Here is a 15,326-nt window from a genome sequence, read left to right as displayed (position 1 = left end):
AACTCTAAACTCACAGAATTTTATTTATGCCTCCTTAATGACATTATCATTTTTCTCCATTGTAATAGCTGTTTGTGTACATAGGGTACACAGCTCCTAGACTCAGAGCTGTTTGAAAACAAGAACTATGTCTTGACATAATTGGTTCATAACAGCTGTTATGTAGTTGATTTTAATATTTTCCTTTTTCCTCAAAAGAATTTAAGGTGGCTTAAAAGAAGACACAAAATGTTGGCTAATGACTTAGATTAGAAAAAAAGTGAGGGAAAAATAAGGAAGATATAATAGAAACTTAAGAATAGTAGGTTGTCAGCTGGGCATGCTGTGGCTTATGCCTGTAATTTCAGCACTTTGGGAGGGAGTCGTGGGAGGATTGCTTAATGCCAGGAGTTCAAGACCAGCCTCAGTAACAGCAAAACCTCATCTCTTAAAAAAAATAAAAAAATTAGCTGGGCATGGTGGTGCATGCTTGTAGTCCTAACTACTAGGGAGGCTGAGTGGGAGGATCACTTGATCCCAGGAGTTTGAGGCTGCAGTGAGCTATGATTGTGCCAACACATGCCAGCATGGGTGGCAGAGTAATACCTTATCTCTAAAAGAGAGAGAGAGAATAGTGGATTGTTAACAAAAAACACTTACTGAAGAATAAATACATTTTCCTTATCTAAATCTTGTCAGTGTGTACAGTCTTAGAAACAAACTGTGATTGCTTCCTCATTCATAACTCATCCCCCAATAGTGATGTCTGGATTTGAGGAGGGGAAAACACAGGGAATAAAGAAGTGACGTGAGGCACTTTTTCACTCTCTGTTTTCTCCCTTCTTCAGATCTGGTCATGCTTTAATTATTATGTGGTCCATTAGGAACTGCTGTCTTTTTCCATGAACTTACCTTCCTGAACACCGTGATGCTTCTAGGAATGGGCACTTGGTTCAAGCAAGCCAAATAGAATCCTTCTCTTGAGTTTTTGGAGCTGAAGAAAGAGGCAAAAGCCTTTTCTCCATGGATAGTGAGCCAGAAATTTGCTGAATCACTCCAGCCCCTGGGTAGAGAAAGCACATTTTCAGGAGAAGAATTTAAAGCCAATCTATACAAAAAAGGAGAGATCAGAAACAGACAATTCTGATAGTATTTGGACCCCTGGTTCTTTTTTCTGAGACCACTCCCAAAGCTTCCTTGCTTTCCAAAGCATATTTGTTAGGGCTTATTCTGGTTCTTATTGGATGAAATCCAAGCTCTTGAGTCTGACAGTCTGACATTTCCCGCACCAGTCAGCCTTATCTTGCTTCTAGTTTCCCAGTCAAGGGTTGCCTTCTCCCAGACGCCATGCTCATTTTCGGTTGTGCGGTTTTCTTGAATGACCTCTTGCCTCCTCGCTGTATAATACTAATTCTTGCCTCTCTTCAGGGTCTAGCTCAACATTTATCTGCTCTACTGAACCCTTCTTGATTGATCTTTTCCTTTTCTGAACTACTGTACCTCTTATATTCCCAGCTTTTCTATATTGTCTGAAGCAGATTTATCTTTCTGCCTTGGTTTGTTTTCCTGTGTATTTTGTGTGTAAGTTTGTGTGTGTGTATGTGTGTGTGTGTGTGTGTGTGTTTATTTACTTACAAAGTTTTTAGTTCCTTGATTTGTTTGGACATGACCCTTTAGGGTGAGGAGTAGAGAAGAATTGAACTGATCTACATAAAAAAGAGAGCAGAGATCAGCAAAGCCTAAGTCCTCTCCTCTCTCTCTCCTCTGGAGAGTGGGACAGCATGAGCTTCACTGATCACTCTACTTTCTCCACCAACTACCAGGCCCTGGGCTCTGTCCAGGCACCCAGCTAAAGCATCTGGCTGGTCAGCAGCATGGCCACCGTCTGTGCAGGTGTGGGGGGCTCTGGTTCCCACATCTCCGTGTCTTGCTCCACCAGCTTCCGGGGTGGCATGGGGTCCAGGAGCCTGGCCGCAGGGATGGCCAGGACTCTGGCAGGAATGGGAGGCATCCAGAATGAGAAGGAGGCCATACAAAGCCTGAGTGACCACCTGGCCTCCTACCTGGCCAGAGTGAGGAGCCTGGAGACCAAGAACTGGAAGCTGGAGAGCAAAATATGGGAGCACCTGGAGAAGAAGGGACCCCAGGTCAGAGACTGGAGCCATCGAGTCTGGTTGCTTCAAGACCATTGAGGACCTGAGGGCTCAGATCTTCACAAATACTGTGGACAATGCCTACATCATTCTGCAGATCAACAATGCTCATCTTGCTGCTGATGACTTTAGAGTCAAGTGTGAGACAGAGCTGGTCATGTGTCAGACTGTGAAGAGCGACATCCATGGACTCCGCAAGGTCATTGATGACACCAATGTCACTCGGCTGCAGCTGGAGACAGAGATTGAGGCTCTCAAGGAGGAGCTGCTCTTAATGAAGAAGAACCATGAAGAGGAAGTAAAAGGCCTACAAGCTCAGATTGCCAGCTCTGGGTTGACCATGGAGGTAGATGCCCTCAAATCTCAGGACCTTGCCAAGATCATGGCAGATATCTGAGCCCAATATGACAAGCTTCCTTGGAAGAACCAAGAGAAGCTGGACAAGTACTGGTCTCAACAGATTGAGGAGAGCACCACAGTGGTCACCACGCAGTCCGCTGAGGTTGGATCTGCTGAGATGACACTCACAGAGCTCAAACATACAGTCCAGTCCTTGGAAATCGACCTGGACTCCATGAGAAATCTAAAGGCCAGCTTGGAGCACAGCCCGAGAGAGGTGGAGGCCCGCTACGCCCTGCAGATGGAGCAGCTCAACAAGATCCTGCTGCACCTGGAATCAGAGCTCCCACAGACCAGGCAGAGGGACCGCGCCACGTACAGGAGTAGGAGGCCCTGCCGAACATCAAGGTCAAGCTGGAGGCTGAGATCGCCATCTACCGTCGCCTGCTGGAAGATGGCAAGGACTTCAATCTTGGTGATGTCCTGAACAGCAGCAACTCCATGCAAACCATCCAAAAGACCACCATCAGCTGGATAGTGGATGGCAAAGTGGTGTCTGAGACCAACGACACCAAAGTTCTGAGACATTAGGCCAGCAGAAGCAGGGGACCCTTTGGGGAGCAGGAGGCCAATAAAAATTTCAGAGGTCAAAAAGAAAAAAAAGAGAGAGCAGAATATGAGACTCTTGCAAGCAATCCAGAAAGGGAGAAATGAAGAGCAGAGATGGAAGTTTGAGAGAAAGGAGGAGAGTGGAGCAGCAAGCACTGGGAGGTTGTGTATAGGCTGATGTGATTATTCTCCATGTTCCCAATTCCTCAGGAAATTAAAGCAAACTCATAAAACGCTTGGAGAACATGCATATTTTATGGAAACTGTTGAAGGGATAGAGTTCTGGCTTGTCAAGGGGAAAAACTGAGGAAACACACATGAATGCAGGTGCTGTAGGCAGAGTGGCCATGAAAGATAACAGCCTTTGGGGATCTGCAGAAAACATGAGGAGTTTCAAGACCTAACCATGTCTGGATTTGGGGGTTCAAGCCAAAGGGCAGGATGTCTCAACAATCATCTGGGTTATAAGTGTTTATTCATTTGGTAGTAGGCAAATTACTCCTGCCTCCCCGTGTTGATGATAAATCCCATGAGTAGAGTCCATGCTGTCTCTCCTATCTCAAATTCTCTCACACTGGGTCAAGCTCAAAGTAACTATATCCCTTGCCTCTCCACTTTCTATTGCCTTCTCTATGTCAATGTTGGGCTGATAACTGATACAATTTTGCTTTTATCAGGTCGGTTTCCAGATCTATAGAAGAAGAAGGAAAAAGAGGAGAGGGGAAGAGGAGGGCCCCGCTATTGCTCTCCGCATGTTAAACTCCTGATGGTGGCCAGATTCCTTAGTTATCCAGCTTCATTCCATTTATCTAACCTCATCTGCTTTTGCCCACATGGTTCTCCTTTCCAGGAATATTGAGTTCCTCTCTGTCTACTCACATAGCATGAAGAGTTTCATCTCAGTGTCTAGCAAGAGACGGAGTTCCTCCAAGAAACCTATTTGACTCCCAATCACCAGTTACCTTTCTTTCACACTTTTAATTGCGTTTATATTTAGTACTATGTCCCATGACATTCGTTATTGTTCTCTTGGTGATTTTATGATGGCCAGTCTTCTCATAATCAGCTTGAGGACTAAAATAGTGATTTGCAGTTTTCATGTAGTAGGTACTTAGTACTTACTCAGTGTTTTGTAAGTCCCTCCCCTAAATGAGTTCAGCAAGGTCAGGGGCTTTGTTTCCTACTCTTTGCCCAAAACTAGAACTTGCCTAGGAAATAGTGGGTACTCAATGAATGTTTATTGAATGAATTAATGAATTTCTTGAATGAATTAATTAATGAATACTGAATTAATGAATGCCAACCTTTATGAAATACAGCAGTGCAGAACAATATGTTTTCTTTGTCTTTCTCACATATTATTTCAGACTTTTTCATCTCTCCCTTAACTCTATTATAACTCCTTTGTTGACTTTCTCAGCCTTTTAGATAATTTCAAATGGCATTATCTAGCTCCTTCAGTGTAGTATTAGTCACTCTTAAACACTGCACTTATTTCTTTTTTTTTTCTTATCTCAAGTTGAAAATTACATATATTTTTTGGTTAAATTTTTGTTTTACAGTTATCTTTCTTTAAAAGTGCTGTTTTGTTCAGATGTAATGGAATGGTGCCTACACAGGATTTATGGCCAATAAATTTGTGAATAGGGTCCTTTATAAGGCATACCATTGACACCCTATAGTGTAACTTTAGTCTTAGTTGTATCAAATATGAGCAAACCTAAGATACAAATCCTGTGTTGTTTTTAATGATAAATTCTTAGTTCTTTTTTCTTATTAGATACCAAACAACCCTTGCAGAAAATATATTATTTTCTTCCAATCAGGTTTACAAATTCTGTTAGTTCCATTATAATGTAATTGAGGGTATTTTATCATGGAAGTCAGGAGTTCGCAGAAAGCCAAACTGTGATATTTCACAGAAAATTCAAGTAAATTAAGTACCGCAAACTCCACAGACATTGACAGTTTAGATCATTTATGTAGTCGTAATGCTGTGTTTTCTGTTACACATGAAAAATCCCTTAACTGCTCTTTGGTTGAATAATAAACAATTATGGGTGTTTTATCTCACTGAGAACATAACTACCAAAAAGGTATTAAGATTCAGAGATTGCTGTTTTAATATTCTGCACATAGTATATATATATGTATATATATATATATATATTTTTTTTAAAGAAAGAAAGAGAAAGAGAAAGGGGGAGAGAGAACAGGAGTCTTGCTCTATTACCCAGGCTGGAATGCAATCTAAAAATAGGTATTAAAAACCTTTTTTATGCTGAGTATTGTGCTTAACAGCAGAGACAGGAAGGAATAAGGGAAGAAAATAACAAACAAACAGCCAACCAATATTTCATTTAAGTCTGTGAAATGCTATGCAAATGCTGAAGAGTGATTTACTTCCAATTATGTGGTCACTTTCAAAATAGGTGTAATGTGATACTGAGAAAAATGTGTGTTCTGTGGACCTGGGGTGAAGAATTCTATAAATATTCACTGAGTTGACTTGTTCCAGGTCTGAGTTCTAATCATAGATGTCCCTGTTAATTTTCAATCTCGTTGATCCATCGAATATTAACAATGTAGTGTCAAAGTCTCCCGCTATTATTGTGCGGGAGTCCAAGTCTCTTTATAAGTCATTAAGAACTTGTCTTATGTATCTGGGTGCTCCTATACTGGGTGCATATATATTTATGATCATTGACTCCTGTTGTTGCATTGATCCTTTTACCATTATGTAATGTCCTTCTTTGTTTCTTTTAGTCTTTGTTACTATTAAAGTCTATTTTGTCAGAGACGAAAGTTACAACTCCTGTTTTTTGTTTTGTTTTGTTTTTTTTGTTTTTTTTGTTTTCCATTTGATTAGTGAGTCTTCCACCAACCCTTTGTTTGAGTCTTAGTGTGTCCTTGCTTATGAGATGGATCTGGATACAGCGTACCGATGGGTTTTGACTTTTTATTCAATTTGCCTGTGTCTTTGATTGGGGCATTTAATCCATTTAAATTTAGGATTAATATTGATATTTGTGAGTTTAATATTGTCGTTTAATGCTAGCTGGCTATTTTGCCCATTAGTTGATGTAGATTCTTCATTATGGAGATACTCTTTACCTTTTGGTAAGTTTTTGGGATGACTGATACTGGTTGTTCCTTTCTGTGTATAGTGCTTCTTCCAGAAGCTCTTGTAAAGCGGGCCTGGTGGTGATGAAATATCTGAGTGCTTGCTTGTTCATGAAAAATTTTATTTTTCCTTCATTTTTGAAGCTTAGTTTGGCGGGATATGAGATTCTGGGTTGAAAATTCTTTTCTTTGAGGATATTGAATATTGACCCCTACTCTCTTCTAGTTTGTAGGGTTTCTGCTGAGAGATCTGCTGTGAGTCTGATAGGCTTCCCTTTATGGGTAACCTGACCTTTCTCTCTAGTTGCCCTTAGAATTTTCTCCTTTATTTCAACTCTGGTGAATCTAGTGATTATGTGTCTTGGGGTTGCTCTACTTGAGGAATGTTTTTGTGGTGTTCTCTGTATTACCTGGAGTTGAGTATTGTCCTGCCTTACTAGGTTAGGAAAGTTTTCCTGAATAATATTCTGAAGAATATTTTCCAGCTTGGATTCATTCTCTTCATGACATTCAGGTACACCTATCAAACGTAAGTTAGGTCTTTTCACATAGTCCCACATTTCTTGGAGACTTTGCTCATTCCTTTTTACTCTTTCTTCTCTAACCTTGTCTTCTCGTTTCATTTCATTAAGTTGGTCTTCGACCTCTGATATCCTTTCTTCTGTTTGATCAATTCGACTGTTAAAACCTGTGCATACTTCGCGGAGTTCTCGTATTGTATTCTTCAGTTCCATTAATTCACTTATATTCCTCTCTAAATTGTCTATTCTTGTTAGGATTTCGTCAAACGTTTTTTCCAAGGTTCTTAGTTTCTTTACATTGGGCTAGAACATGTTCTTTTAACTCACAGAAGTTTCTTATTATCCACCTTCTGAAGCCTAATTCTGTTAATGGAACGCACTCATTCTCCATCAGGCCTTGTTCCCTTGTTGATGAGGAACTGTGATCCCCTATAGAGGGAGAGGCATTCTGATTTTGGGTATTCTCAGCCTTTTTACGCTGGTTTCTTCCCATCATTGTAAATTTATCCACCTGTCATCTTTGTAATTACTGACTTTCAAATTAGGTCTCTGAGTGGATGTCCAACTTGTTGATTCCCAGTGCCAGAATCTGAGCAACCAACTGCGCTGGCTAAAACAGCAGTGTCAAGATTCATGGTGCTTTTCTGCCTGGGAATCTCCGGTCTGGCTTCCTTATTGAGTCCCTTTTTCAATCAGCTGAATAGGCAACTCTGCCTTCCCGGAGCTCCAAACGTCGATCAAAAGGGGACCCAGTCCCGTTTATTCTGCACCAGGAACTGCCACGCCGGCCACAAGAGTCGCGCTGGCGATCCATGGGGCTCCTCTGCTGGGACTCTCCTCGTCTGTGAGCAACAAAAATTCATCTGAAAGTGTGGCATCCTCTTGTTCTTTGCGCTTTCACTGGGAGCTACAATCCTGAGCTGCTAGTAATCGGCCATCTTGGATCTCTCTCCTTGCACTGCACTTATTTCAAATCACATTTGTGCCAAGTTTAATTCATTTATACTGAAAGAGAAAACAGGGTAGCCATGTAGATGTGTGGGCTGCTCCTTCATGTCTACACTCCCTTGAGTGTATCTCAACACAGAAAACATGGGAATTGGGCATGTCTATAGCAAAATGGAATCTCTCTAGAGAGGTACTATTTTCATAAATGGAAATGCTCAATATCATAAAGATATCAATAATCCTCAAATTCATATATAAAAATATGTTCCAAGTCCAATCAAAATCCCAACAGAGAATTTTATTTAGTGAAAGTTAATTGATTCCAGAATTCACTCAGAACAAAAGGTGGTGAAAAGCCAAGGCAGTTTTAAAGAAGAATGAAGGAAAGACGACTTAGTTATTAATATATCAGGATTTGTTGTGAAGCCATATTAATTAATTCAAAGTGATATTAGTGCAGAAATAGACAACACACTAATTAAACAGAAGAGAGGGCCCAACATACATTTTTATATCTACGGAAGTGACACTACAAATTAGTATGGGGATGGTGGGCACAGTGGCTGTTGCCTGTAATCCCAGCACTTTGGGAGGCAGAGATGGGAGAATTGCTTAAGCACCTGCAGTCCCAACTATTTGGGTGGCTGAAGTGGGAGGATCACTTGAACCAAGGAGTTGAGACTTCAGTGAGTATGATCATGCCACTGCACTCCAGCCAGGGCAACAGAATGAGACCCCATTTCTAAACAAACAAAAAAATGAGCATGGAATATCAGGTTGGAAAAAATTGTGCTATAACAATTGACTAACTGTATAAAACAAAACTGTATTTACTATATCATATACAAAAATAAATGAATTTCAGGTGGATTAATAAAGCAAATGTAAAAAGCAGAAACTATAAATACATTCAAGAAAAATGCAGAATATTTTCAAGGCTTCAGATAGGGAAACATTTTCTAAACAACACAGAAAATGCATAAACCATAAAGAAAAAAGATGAATAAATTTGACTACATTAAAATTTAAAGCTTATTTATAAAAAGATATCATAAAAAAGTTAAAAGGCAAGTCACAGACTGAGAGAAGATATTTCAAACCATATATCTGACAAAGAATGGTATCAAGAATATATATTTTTTAAACTTAATAAGAAAAAGACAAGAATTAAATAGAAAAAATGGGCAAGGATATGAATAGGCAATTCACAGAAACAGAAAAACAAATTATCATTTATGTTATTCTCTACTAGTATCCAGAAAACTACAATATCTAATAAAATTGAGAATGCAGATCCTCTATTTTATTGCCATTCTTTTTTAAGGTATATATGTGTATTAGAAAAACTCTTCTATATGTGAACAAGTAGTTACATCTCCAGAAGATTGTGATGGTAAAAAATTGGGAAAACCCCAAATTCTCACTAGCAAAGGAATAGATAAATAACTTATGGTGTTTAAAAAAAATCAGTTAAAAGTAAACTAATTAGGGCTATGTGAGTCAATATGAATATACCTCAAAAAACATAATTTGAAGAAAGCAAATTGAGTGTATACAGCATTATACCATTTACATAAAGTTTGAAAACACACAAAACAATATTTTCTATCATTGAAGGACATATGTTGTATAGTATAACAGACTGGATTCCCAAAAAAGTAAGTTCTAAGATAGAGATTATCAAGCAAGAAGTTCTTTAGTGAGTGATTTTGGGAACAACATCTTGTGGAAAGGAGGTGAAGGAGGATTGTACAGAAGGGAGCTTGGGCTGTGATGCAGACCTAACAAAGACCCCATTCAACCCCTCTAGAGGTCTCTGAAACTGAGATTACCCTTCAGAATTGTCTTGAGTCAAGGTGATGGCCCTTGCCTTTATAGCCCTGCAATGATGGGTTACTGGATGACAGGAAAATGCATGAACCGGGGAAGGCAGCTCTCCTCTGTCTCTGTGTAGTCATTAGGAACATTCAACACCAATATTCTATTACTCTCCTAGAAATATGGTAGCATTATACTTTCCCATGTCCTTTAAGTTAGAGTTGGCCAGTGGAATGGGAGGAGAAGTTGCATGGGTCACCTCTAAGTAGAAGCTTTTAATAGTTTGAAAGTAATTCTCCAAATTTCCTTCCCACTACTCTGATGATCTGTGACATTCTAGGTGGTAGAAGCTCTTCCAGCTGCATTTCTCAATGAAGATAATGTGAATCAGTGCATTCAGCCATCCTGTAATCAACATGAGGCCTGAGCAAAAAGTAAACATTTTCTTTTGTACATCACTGATATACTGGGGTTATTTGTCACTGCAGCATAACCTCCATGTGTAGACTGATACCACCTTTTGATTCTAAGTGTCACTTTAACCGTCTTTGATTTCTCTTCTTACTTCTTGCCATATGTATTTACTTAACATTCTTTTTTGTCTTGTTCAAGATCAGGATTTCACAAAGTGTGTTCTGTTGAAAACTAGTCATGTGAGCTGCTCTCCAAAATCATGGTTTTTATGGTCAACTAAGTAGGAAACCGCATGCTTTATCACTCTCTCAGGGATTTATAATTGCTTATTAGCATATTAAATTTCCTAAGCAGTCTTTCCATTAGAAAACCTGTATTAACTAATTTTAATCTTCCATTTCACAAACTCATTTGACTATGGAACCCTAAAAATAACATCTATTAACATCTGACAGAGAGAAACATTTTTGGAAAATATGCCTTAAGCATTCTTCCACTTTTCATTGCAAATTAAACACATCCAGCGGGTCGACTTGGAAGGGAAGAGAATGGAACTGGGACTTATTTACGATGGCTTCAAGAATGAATAGCCTTTCTACAGGCATAAAATTTCAATAGAATTGACTTGTAAAGAAACTATTCAATTAGCTTAAAATCAATCAGCACACGTGTAGAATATAGAGAATATGAAACATAAATACGTATGTATTGGTTAAGGGGTCCTTAGTTACCTAAGGCTGGCAATATGTTTGCAACGATAACATGCAGACAAATAAAAAGCAAAACAGTAAACGTTAGAAAATAACCACTGCTAAATGAGTAGGTATAGAGAGAAACTTGAGGTTGTCTAAGATCACATAGGGAGTAAAAGCCAGAGTTAGTAGTAACTACATTCCATATATTGGATCCCAGAATCAAAGATTCACTGAGTCACACATCTTTCTTTGATATTATTCTGAATCTCTTGAAGTGTGATGTGTAACAACTTAAATCTTAAGCACAAACAATTAGGGTAATTAGCATCTCTGTATATTTCCATGATGGCATCAGACAACAAAAGGAAACTTGCCAATTTCCCAATCAGGCAAAGTCCAAAAGACACTTTCCTGCCTGCCTGCCTTATTATTGCAGCAAATTATAGCACCACTTGCTGGCTGAGAAAAGAGCCACTCAGAATGGGGAGGCAGGGCAGACGGCTGCCTGTGCCTTTAGAAAATGTTTATTTGTTTGCTTGTTTTTTAAAGAATTTAATATTTAACTCATCTAATATCTAAAGAATTTAGATAAGAGTTAAAGAATTACTTTTTTCTAATGAAAACTCTACATTTTAATAAATTGGAGTAGTTGACAACCTGGAATGGATGGAGCAGAATGTTGCATAATCTCTAATCTCTCCCTGCTTCTTTTTATATGTTTTGAATGAAAAAAGAACTATTTTAGTTGACAGGAAGAAAAGACTTCAAGGGAACACAAAACTACCAAGGTTTTGTCTTTGCTTGCATGCATAAAAGCTTGAGATTGGAATAAAATTCTTAGTGTAATGTATTAGAGACTCAGAATCCAGATATTTTGGGAGTAGATGGCTCAGCAAAAACATAGATTACTTTTAGACCCAATCTATTATTTATTATTTCAGTTTATAAAAAATGCACCCAATGCATCTTTGGGATGAAGAGTTCAAAGTCATTGTGATTGCGTAGTTGGCTTATCTCTCGCATATAGAAATCTGCATATTTTATGTTGACTTGAAGTTGTGTTCTTTGAGAGATTGTCATGCCGTAAAGACAAAAAAAAGTTAAAGAATAAAATTCACAGTGTCATCATAGATATATTAATTACTTTTAAGTTACATATCACATAAGGATTTCCTGTCAATAGAGGTTTTAGTTAAATTATGAGGAATGGCTGCTGAGATTTGTAGTGGGACATTATTTTTTATCTCTATAGTTAATCATTCCTATTGTCTTTAAGTCAGAATAAAAAACCCTCCACAGAGTTCAAAGTGTGAAACCCATATTTATAAAATGAAGTAATTAGGCTTTAAGAAAAAAATTATCTGTGTTTACATTAAATGATCATTTCTAACACTTCCTCTTCTTCCTCCCTTTAGTGCTTCCAGCTTCCCTCCCTGACCCCACTTCTAAAATGTTTTGGTTTGCCAAATAGACTCAATTTCCAATTTGATAAAAGAGAAAATGGTTATACTGAGCTCAAGAGATTCCTACATTGTTTTAGTTGGAGATTGATAATGATTCTTTAAAAGTTCTAATTTTGATTCTGAGAGTCTCCTTCCTAAAATAATTCATAATGCTGAGAAACAGCATTTCTTATATTAAAATTTAATTTCAAGCGCTACATTTAATTGAAAAAATATTACTTTGAAATCAGTCTGTTTTCACTTAAAATATACTGTATATAAGCAGATAAAGAAAATTAAGCTGTCTTTAAAAAGCTCTGTTATACATATTCAAATCTTGAGTCAAGTTTTGTTTTCTACTTGGTTTTTCGTTGTTTCTTGTGTAATTATATATATCTGGTGGGTTGCACCTATTTTCAAGGAAAGTAGAAGCCATCAAAAGCTAGCTATGTACTAAATACATTGTATTGCTCTTTTTATTATTAAAGGTGAAAGACTTTAATACAGTCATAAATTCATAAATGAGCATCACTTGGCAAAATTCTTATATCAAATTAGGCAAAATTTAATTATTAAGCTAACTAGACAAATGAGTGAGATGCCAATTAAAGCCCCAGCAAATAGCCACTCTCCATTCCTGGTTTATAATTTATTGTCCACCAAAAAAGTCAAATAAAGGTCACCATATCACCTCACATCTGCACATTTAGGAAAGGAATCTGCCTGTTGAATCAGCATCACTAGATCTAAACCCGAATATTTTAAAAAGCATATCAAACAAACAAATATGCTCAAAACTCCATAGAGTGAGATTTCAAAAATGGCAAATATATAAGACAAGTTACTTAGAAAAGTACATTTCACATTTTTCTGCAAAAGGTGAAAGCAAAGCAGTATTTTCAAATAGCAGGTAAATAGGCATTTGTGGTAAATAGAATTTTATTTCTGAAAATACTGTATTACCAACTCAACATTGCTGTAAGACATAAATAGGATGAATAAAGCTGTATGGTACAGAAATAGACTCTTAAAATTGAGTTCAAGTTTTATCTTGCTCATCATATGAATGTGAATTTCAAATGCTTAATCTGAACAAACTACTTATCATGGAGCCCTTAATGAAATACTGGTTTCAAACAGTTTTTAGGACATAAACTACAGAATAAAGATCCAGGGATCCTATTACCTATTACAATAAAGTGTTTCTGAAGGTACTTTATATCTTTCAACCTGTAGTTGATAAAGATGACTGGCCCACCTTCCAGAAGAAGGCTGTATGAGTTCCTATGAGGCTGCCCAACTAGAGATTTCAAGAGCCAAATTCATGGCATATCAAACACTGCTGCTACTTTCTCTGCATTGCCTTCAGGAAAGCATAAAGCAATCCACAGGCTATTGTGAAATTCTTAACTGCCCAAAGTATAAGAAATGAGAATTGAAAGGACCAGGTACATTTTCTCTAAGATTTCAACTCTGTATTATGTTTGTAAAATAGAATTTAATAAGAGTGAAAAATTTGATTAGTCTTTTTCACCTGGTTAATTAGGACAACTTTAGGAAAGAAGGGTTATTTACATTTACTGAATTAATTAGCTAGTGAAACATACCTTTTCAGGGAAGCCAATCACTATGCTAGGCACATAAAAGAGCCATGATAGTGATAGTCCATATCCCCTGTATCCATGCTATTAGCAATGAGAGTTCACAGATCTGTTCATCAAGGAGTGGAATGTATCTCTTCATCCCTTTAATTGGGGCTTACCTTGTGATTTGTTTTGACCAATAGAATGTGGCAGAAATAATGATGTGGCAGTACCCAGACTAGTACTTAAGAAACTTTGTAGACTCTTCTCTTGGGACTCCTTTCTCTGTCACGTGAACAAGCCTTGGCTACCTAGCTAGGGGATAACACCACAAGGACTAGAGCTAAGTCAACCCAGTTATGCTAACAGAGGCCCCAGATACATGAAAGAGCCCAGCCAAGATCAACAGATCTGACCTAAAGCTGATTTACAGCCAATCGCAGACACAGGCAGGAGCCCAGCTGAGATCAGAGCAACTGTCCAGCTGAGCTCAGCCTAAATTGCTATAAACTAAATAACTGATATAAGTATATTGTAGTCTCATAATACTCCACTGTTCTCAATTAACACTGTGGTACCTGATATGAGTCAAGAAATTCAGAGCCTGAAGACATGAACACATTAAGCCACGTTCCTATATGGACTATCATCTTTAGATTATCTCTTGGACACATTGCAAGCCTGTGCCTGAATCAAACTTTATAGTCACTGCCTTTCAGTATCTTTAAACATTATTTATTATATGAAATCATTTACAGGCTAGGTGCAGTGACTTACACCTGTGGTCCCAGCATTTTGGGAGACCAGGTCAGGCAGATCGCCTGAGCCTATGAGTTAGAAACCAACCTGGGCAGCATAGTGAAATCCCATTTCTACAAAAAATACAAAAATGTCAGACATAATGGTGCATGCCTGTAATCCCAGCTACTCAGGAGGCTGAGGTGAGAAGATCGCTTGAGGCCAGGAGTTTGAGGCTGCAGTGTGCTGTGGTAGTGCCACTGCACTCCTGCCTGAGAGACAGAGCCAGACCTTGTCTCAAACCGTCCTCTGCAACATTTACATTACTATGTAGAACTATACAAAAAGTGTGTTTGTGCATGGTTGATTGGTGTTTCTTTATATATTAAACAACTTAAAGTTGAGAACCAAAAAGAAATGAGCCTAACGAGCTTCACATAGTCACTAAAAACCAGAAAATAGTGCAGGAAGTGATATATGTATATGATAGTAGGAATTATCATAAATTATCCCTCTTATCTGGGCATTTCAGATCAGTCAAGAATCATTCTAGCAAATTAGAGATGTGACCAATAATAAGTAAGAAGATCGAATCAGTGATGAAAGGTTTCACATCAAGGAAAAGTCCAGGCCCTGATGGCTTCACTGCTGAATTTGACCAAATATTTAAAGAACTAATACCAATCTTTATTTAAAGAATTAATACCAATCTTTCTCAAACTTTCAAAGCATAATACCAAAATGTGAATTATCCTTGGATGCAAGGTAGTGTCAACACATGCAAATCAATATATGTGACACATCACATTCACAGAATGAAGGACAAAAACCACATGATCATCTCAATAGATACAGAAAAAGCATTCTACAAAATTCAGCATCCTTTCAGCATAAAAGCTTTCAACAAATTAAGTATAGAATGAATGCACCTGAACACAATAAAGGCCATATATGACAAGCCCAC

General features: G+C 38.0%; 1 pseudogene across 1 annotated transcript; it reads left to right on the top strand.

Moving 5' to 3' along the window:
- Positions 1 to 1,760: 1,760 nt before the first annotated feature.
- Positions 1,761 to 3,368, top strand: LOC105729353 (keratin, type I cytoskeletal 18-like; annotated as a pseudogene). Its single transcript, XR_001110227.2, has one exon. The product of XR_001110227.2 is annotated as a keratin, type I cytoskeletal 18-like (transcript).
- The last annotated feature ends 11,958 nt before the right edge of the window (positions 3,369 to 15,326 follow it).

This window comes from Aotus nancymaae, unplaced genomic scaffold (assembly GCF_030222135.1).
Source record: "Aotus nancymaae isolate 86718 unplaced genomic scaffold, 86718_ANA_hifiasm-v0.15.2.pri h1tg000033l, whole genome shotgun sequence".
NCBI lineage: Eukaryota > Metazoa > Chordata > Mammalia > Primates > Aotidae > Aotus > Aotus nancymaae.
This window is presented reverse-complemented; position numbering and strand designations above follow the sequence as displayed.